This window comes from Pristiophorus japonicus, unplaced genomic scaffold (assembly GCF_044704955.1).
Source record: "Pristiophorus japonicus isolate sPriJap1 unplaced genomic scaffold, sPriJap1.hap1 HAP1_SCAFFOLD_136, whole genome shotgun sequence".
NCBI lineage: Eukaryota > Metazoa > Chordata > Chondrichthyes > Pristiophoridae > Pristiophorus > Pristiophorus japonicus.
Window position 1 is genome coordinate 928,002 of NW_027251029.1, and position 6,696 is coordinate 934,697.

The following is a 6,696-nucleotide window of genomic DNA, read 5'->3' on the forward strand; positions in this document are numbered from 1 at the left end:
TGGACAAAAGTGATTAATTCTAAAATGAGGTGAGAGTGATTGTCCTTGACATCAAAGCAGCATTTGGCCGAATGTTTCACCAAGGAGGCTTCTAACATTGAAGTCATGGCGGGGTTAATCTCCACTGCTGGAGACATACCTAGCCTAAAAGAAAATGGCTGTGGGTGTTCGACGCAAATCATCTCAGCCCAGGATATCGCTGCAGGAGTTCATCTTCACCTGTTTCATCAATGACCTGCCCTTCATCATCAAGTCAAAAGTGGGCATGTACGGTGAAGATTGATTTTTCCAACTCTAGTATCAACTCCGCAGATAATAAACCAGGAAAAATATCGCCTTTCCATTATTGTGGCGTGGTGAAAATCATGGAACTCCTTCTATAACAGCATATTGGTAGTAACATCACCTCAGTGACTGAACCATAAAATCATAGAAATTTACAGCGCAGAAGGAAACCATTGAGCCCATCGTGTCCTTGCTAGCGGACAAAGCACGAGATTTTCTGAGTGCGGTGGCCAAGTGGTCAGGCGTCGGTCTCATAAACCATTTGGCCTATCGAGATTTTATCACATTAAATGCGACATTTTAAAGCTTTTTCCTTTTTAACTATCAAAATACATCATAATTTGAACTTATGTCAGAAATCGCCTCTAAACGTTTTCTATTCTAAGGAGAAAAATCTTTCTGACAGGTGCTAGTCCGATTATCCCAATATGTTTGAACATTTAAATCCCCTATTAAAACCACACTGTCTTGACTACACGCTTGTCTAATCTCCAAATTTCTATATTCTAGGACTTCACAGCTGCGACTAGCGGGCCTATGCACAACTCCCACTATTGTCTTAAATCGTTTCCTATCTCTTAATTCTACCCGTAAAGTCTCCACGTCCGGCTTATCTGTAGTTAGATTCTCGCTTAGAACTGAATCATAGAATCATAGTTATTTACAGCATGGAAGAAGGATATTTCGGCCCATCCGATCAACACGGCCAACAATGAGCTATCCAGCGGAATCCCATGTTCCAGCTTTTGGTCCATAGCCCTGTAGGTTATTACACTTCAAGTGCATATCCAAGCGTGTTTTAAATGCGGTGAGGGTTTCTGCCTCAACCACCATTTCAGGCAGTGAGTTCAAGACTCCCAACTTGCTCTGGTTGAAGAAATTTCCCGTCAATTCCCCTTTAAACTTGCTGCCAATGACTTTAAATCTATGTCCCCTGTTTGTTGGCCATTCTGCTCAGAAAAATAGGTCCTTCCCGTCCAGTCTCTCTCTACCACTCATAATTTTGAACACATCAATAATGTTTCCCCTCAGTTTCCTATGTTCCAATGAAAACAAACCTAGCCTACCGAATCATTACTCATAGCTAAAATTCCCCAGTCCAGGCACATCCTCGTAAATCTCTTTTGAACCCTCTCTAGAGCAATTACATCTTTCCTGCAATGACGTCTACGCAGTACTCTAGCTGTAGCCCAAGTAATGTTTTATAAAGCTCAAGCATAACTTCACTGTTCTTGTACAATATACCTCGGCTAATAAAGGTAAGTATGCCACATGCCTTCTCAACTAGCACGTTTTCTTTGAAACCTGAAACAGGGAGTCAATGATGTAAATACTACAACAACAACAACAACTTGCATTTATGTAGCGCCTTTAACAGAGTAAGACGTCACACGGCGCTCCACAAATGCTTCAGACAAATCAAATAACGCTGACACGGAGCCACATAAAAGAGAATTTACGGCAGATGCCCCAAAGCTTGGTTTTAAAGAGCATCAATTTTGATATATTTTTGAAACACCCTAGGCCAGGAATATTAATCAGTGTTTTCCCTCTAGGTCTGAAAGTTGAGAGAAGTTGACTTTTGAATTGGACCCATGGGTGTCGACTTCTTACGATTACATAGGATATTCAATGCAAAAACAGGCTATTCGGTCCAACCTGTCAATATCGACGTTTGTGGTCCACTGGAGCATCCTCCCCTCCTTCCACATCCAGCACTATCAGCATAACCCTCCATTCACTTCTCCCGCATATATTTATCTAACCGCTACTTACATGCATCTATAATATTTGATTCAACCTGTCTGGTGGCAGCGAGTTCTACATCCTTCCCACTCTCTGGCTAAAGAAGATTCTTCTTAATTCCCAATTTGATTTGTTGCTAATTTTTCTTATATTGATGGTCTCTAGTAATAAGAACATAGGACATAAAATTAGGAACAGGAGTAGGCCATATAATCCCTCTAGCCTGCTCCGCCACTCAACAAGATCATGGCTGATCTGGCCGTGGACTCAGCTCCACTTACCTGCCCGCTGCCAATAACCCTTAATTCCTTTATTGGTTAAAAATCTATCTATCTGTGATTTGAATACATTCAATCAGCTAGGCTCAACTGCTTCCCTCGGCAGATAATTTCACAGATTCACAACCTTCTGGGAGAAGAAATTCCTTCTCAACTCGGTTTTAAATTGGCTCCCCCGTATTTTGAGGCTGTGCCCCCTAGTTCTAGTCTCCCCAACCAGTGGCAACAACCTCTCTGCCTCAATCTTGTCTATCCCTTGCATTATTTCAAATGTTTCTATAAGATCACCGCTCATCCTTCTGAACTCCAACGAGTAAAGACCCAGTCTACTCAATCTCTCATCATAAGGTAATCTCCTTCTCTCCGGAATCAGCCCAGTGAATCGTATCTGTACCCCCTCCAAAGCTAGTATATCCTTCCTTAAGTAAGGTGAACACAACTGCACGCAGTACTCCAGGTGCGGCCTCAACAATACCCTTTACAGTTGCAGCAGGACCTCCCTGCTTTTGCACTCCATCCCTCTCGCAATGAAGACTAACATTCCAATCGCCTTACCTGCTGCATCTGCAAACGAACGTTTTGGGATTCATGCACAAGGACCCCCAGGTCCCTCTACACCGCAGCATGTTGTAATTTCTCCCCATTCAAATAATATTCCCTTTTACTGTTTATTTTTCAAGGTGGATGACTTCACATTTTCCGACACTGTATTGGATCTGCCAAACCTTCACCCATTCGCTTAACCTATCTAAATCTCATTGCAGCCTCTCTGTGCCCTATACACAACCTGCTTTCCCACTAATCTGTGTGTCATACTTTCCCCACAAGTGAAACCACTCTGTATCTACTCTATCAAAACCTTTCAAGATATTAAGGAGCACTATTAGTTCACCCCTCAGACTTCTCATTTCACGACACAATAAATTCAGCTTGTCGATTCTTTCCTGATAGTATACCATCTTCTCTGCACCCTATCCAGTGCCTCGCTGGTTTATTTTATAATATAGCGATGAGAATTGCACACAGTACTCCTAATGTGATTTAACTGTGGAGACTTCTATATTGGTCGGTTTTGAAACCGGTTTGGCCAGGGTGTCTGGTCCAATTAAAAGGGGCCCGCACCTCATCTTTTGAGGAGACAGTTCACAGGCATCCTGTAGTAACTGAAGGCCGTTTGCTTACAGAAGCTGATTGTACATTTTCAACATTATCGATCTGGGTGCACGGGCAGGACACGTCGTGACAGGGACTTGTTGCAGCGTATTTCTGTATGGATACAAAAAGCCTGAAATGGAATAGCTGAGTTGTGCTAGATGGCAGACGAGAGGTTAAGGCGATGGACTGCAAATCGATTGTGTCTATTTACATTGTTAAGCGTTTGTTGCTGATAAACCTTCCAAGCATTTGACTGAATATTACATAAATTAGGCTTTGAATCCAAATCTTATCAAAACTTTAATTTCCTGGTACCATTATGGTACATACCTTAAATAAACACCTTATCCATTATGCTGCGCGCTCACTGACTAAGTCATGGTCATTTCATACATTTTTCTTGATATGCCAAATGAATTTACTGACTGGAGGAATTGCATTAATTCCACGTGATCGGCTCGGCTCATCCTTGGGCCGAATTGCGAGTGGTGCGAGCAAATTCTGCAACTGAGTCATTTCTGTTTGATAAGGAAGGGAAAAATCCCCTTACACGTCCTGCTATACACGTGGGCACAGCCCCATTCAACTCCCATGATGCTTAATCCCCTCTTAGCGGGACTGAAGAACTATTTTCAAGAAGGAGGCTCATGGTCTGCTCAGCAGAAAGTCACTGTCCTGCGTGTTCTTTCAGCCAGCTTTCCAACTGGCATCCAACTGCCGTGCGAGCATTGCTGAATATTCCAATACAACAATATTGGAATGTCTTTACAAACCTAGTTTTGAATATGTGACCTGTATTATCAAATAAGATTTTGAAGCATTTATAGCTTTATATTGCCGTCTGTGTCGGCATCCACTTAAGGCACACTCTACCTTAAGACAACCATATTCGGTGCTGCTTTATTTCACTGCGAGCGCGAAAGGACATATCTGTGAAGATATTTGCCCCTAATTTATACCATTCCTGTCCAATAGTCTACGTCTTTCGTTATCCATTGCTGTCCTTGTTGCTGGTTAGATCAGCTCAGGCAGTCCATTTAAATCTGAGAAGTCAATCAGCGAAAACCAGAGAAATACAAGAGGCAGAGATAGGGAGAGATAGAAAGAAGCATGCGAAGACAATAACAGAAAAGATCATTGCAGCTTGAGGGGAAATTCTTTTGTTCTCTTGAAATGTTGTAAAAGCGTAAAGGATAATTGGGCGACAGTTTAAAGGTGCCTCCCGCCCTGGCGGATCTCTCAGGCTCTGAGAGAGGGAAATGCAGCCCGGCAGCTACAGCTCTTTGTTATTCAAGCACTGAACGGAGCTTTAAACAGTGTAGCGGCGAACAGGTAAACCTGAGTGGATTTCAGGCCCAAAACATTAAACCTACCGGCTATCGCAGACAGTTGCGGTTTGCTGCAAAAAATTACTTTCCAGCCTCGGAACCAGCCAACCCTGTCCTGCAGTGCTATGGGGAAAGGACGGGGGAGTGGGACTAGCTGAGAGCTAGCACACCCTCGATGGGACGAATGGCCTCCTGCTGTGCAGTAAACATTCTATTAATTTACATTTGGACTTTGATGGGACTCGAATCGATAAGTTTGAATGTTCCTATAGATCAGAATCAGCGAGAAGTCCAATGCACGAGCCATTGCAACACGGAGCACATCATTTTTAGTGAAATGTTCAGGAAATACTTGTTTCTTTTGAATGTGGTGTAGGAATTATGTCGAGATAAACAAGGTGTTTACATATCTTCTCTTTGAAATCGAGTGTATTTCCGGCACATTATTATTTACATCAGAGTTATTGATTAAATGTCAAAACGCCTCCACTCCATCCCACAAATATGTACAATTTTCATCCTCCGTTGCAATATTTTGTGCTGGAATAAAACAGTGAATATATCGGTAAGGTTTGGGGATACATCAATTGCACCTTCGATTACTGACGAAATGTCACAAGCAAAGCCATCAGCTGTATTAGGGGAGGCGCGAGCTCACAACCTCGGCCTTCCTGCGTGCTTACACTGTCATATAAGTACTGCGCGCTATCCGATTCCATCGCTGGAGTTGGATGCGAATGCTGTGTGGTATTTGTGCTCCCATCATACAGCTGCCTATCGCACCTGTCTTATAATTCCTCCCCTAAAGATCTATCGACGTTGGGGTCAATTGACATTTTCAAGTTTCACATTGATCGATTTTTGTTCGGCAAGGATACGAAGATTTATGGAATCATCGCAGGCAAATGGAATTAAGAATTAGGGAAAAGGGACAGAAACGGAAACAGCTGCAAACAAACGTTGCATTTTATTCATATTTAACAGCAACAATATCCGTGCCGTACGCAACTATGCTGTGGTCAGAGACAAACGCCCTTAGCTTCCGAAACTCCCGTGGCTTTTCTGTGGCTCTCTTTCCTTTCTTCCCTTCCTCCTGCAAGCTGCCAGTTTTTAAACCTTGTTTTAAATGTTGTTCTGGCCGAGGGCATTCCACATTCTCAGAACCATCTCTACCGTTTCATTGATTGATTTCTTTGTTTATTAATTGTGAAACTCCTTGAGCTACAATGGTAGCGCTTGCGACAATACATTAAAAGGCGGCTATTGGAAACCGTTGTGATCATAGTTTCGTTTTGTACAGAATTGAACCTCTATCACTCAAGAGGGAATGTTATATTTACAATAAACTATATCTTCTTATAAATGTTGGTTCATTCGCTCCCTAGTGCCAGATGAAGAATTGTTTGATCACCTCATTTATTTCATGTGGGCAAAAGGCACGGGTATTCATTCAGATATAATCCACAGATTCACATTGAGATAACTGCAACGAGAGAGACAGAAAGCACCGTGGTACATGGCGGAATAGACAAGAGAAATGGATAAATAGAAAACGGCCTCAGACTCTGAAAAGTAAAAACATCACATGCAAAATCCTCGGCTGCTCTAGGTGAGGCTCGAACTCACAACCTCGGCATTTCCCAAGCCTGTACTGTCATATAAGTACCGCGCGCTAACCAATTGCGCCACTAGAGCTGCATGTCCTGTGGTCTTTGTGCTCCCATCATACAGCTGCCTGTCCTACCTGTCTTACAAGGAAGAAGACAAAGAATCATCGAATCATTCAACACAGAAGGAAGCTTTTCAACCCATCGTGTCTCTGCCGGCTCTCTGCCAGAAGCCTTCAGTTATTGAGACTCCATAGATTCTCGCCGTAGACGTGTTTTATTTTTTGTGTAATGTAT

The 6,696-nt window shown here is 42.7% G+C and overlaps 1 non-coding gene across 1 annotated transcript; it reads right to left on the reverse strand.

The window, feature by feature from the left end:
- Positions 1-6,393: 6,393 nt before the first annotated feature.
- On the reverse strand, positions 6,394-6,487 carry trnai-uau (transfer RNA isoleucine (anticodon UAU)). Its single transcript has 2 exons — positions 6,450-6,487; positions 6,394-6,429 (listed from the first exon to the last, which is right to left on the reverse strand). It is a non-coding gene; the product is annotated as a tRNA-Ile (tRNA).
- Positions 6,488-6,696: the final 209 nt, after the last annotated feature.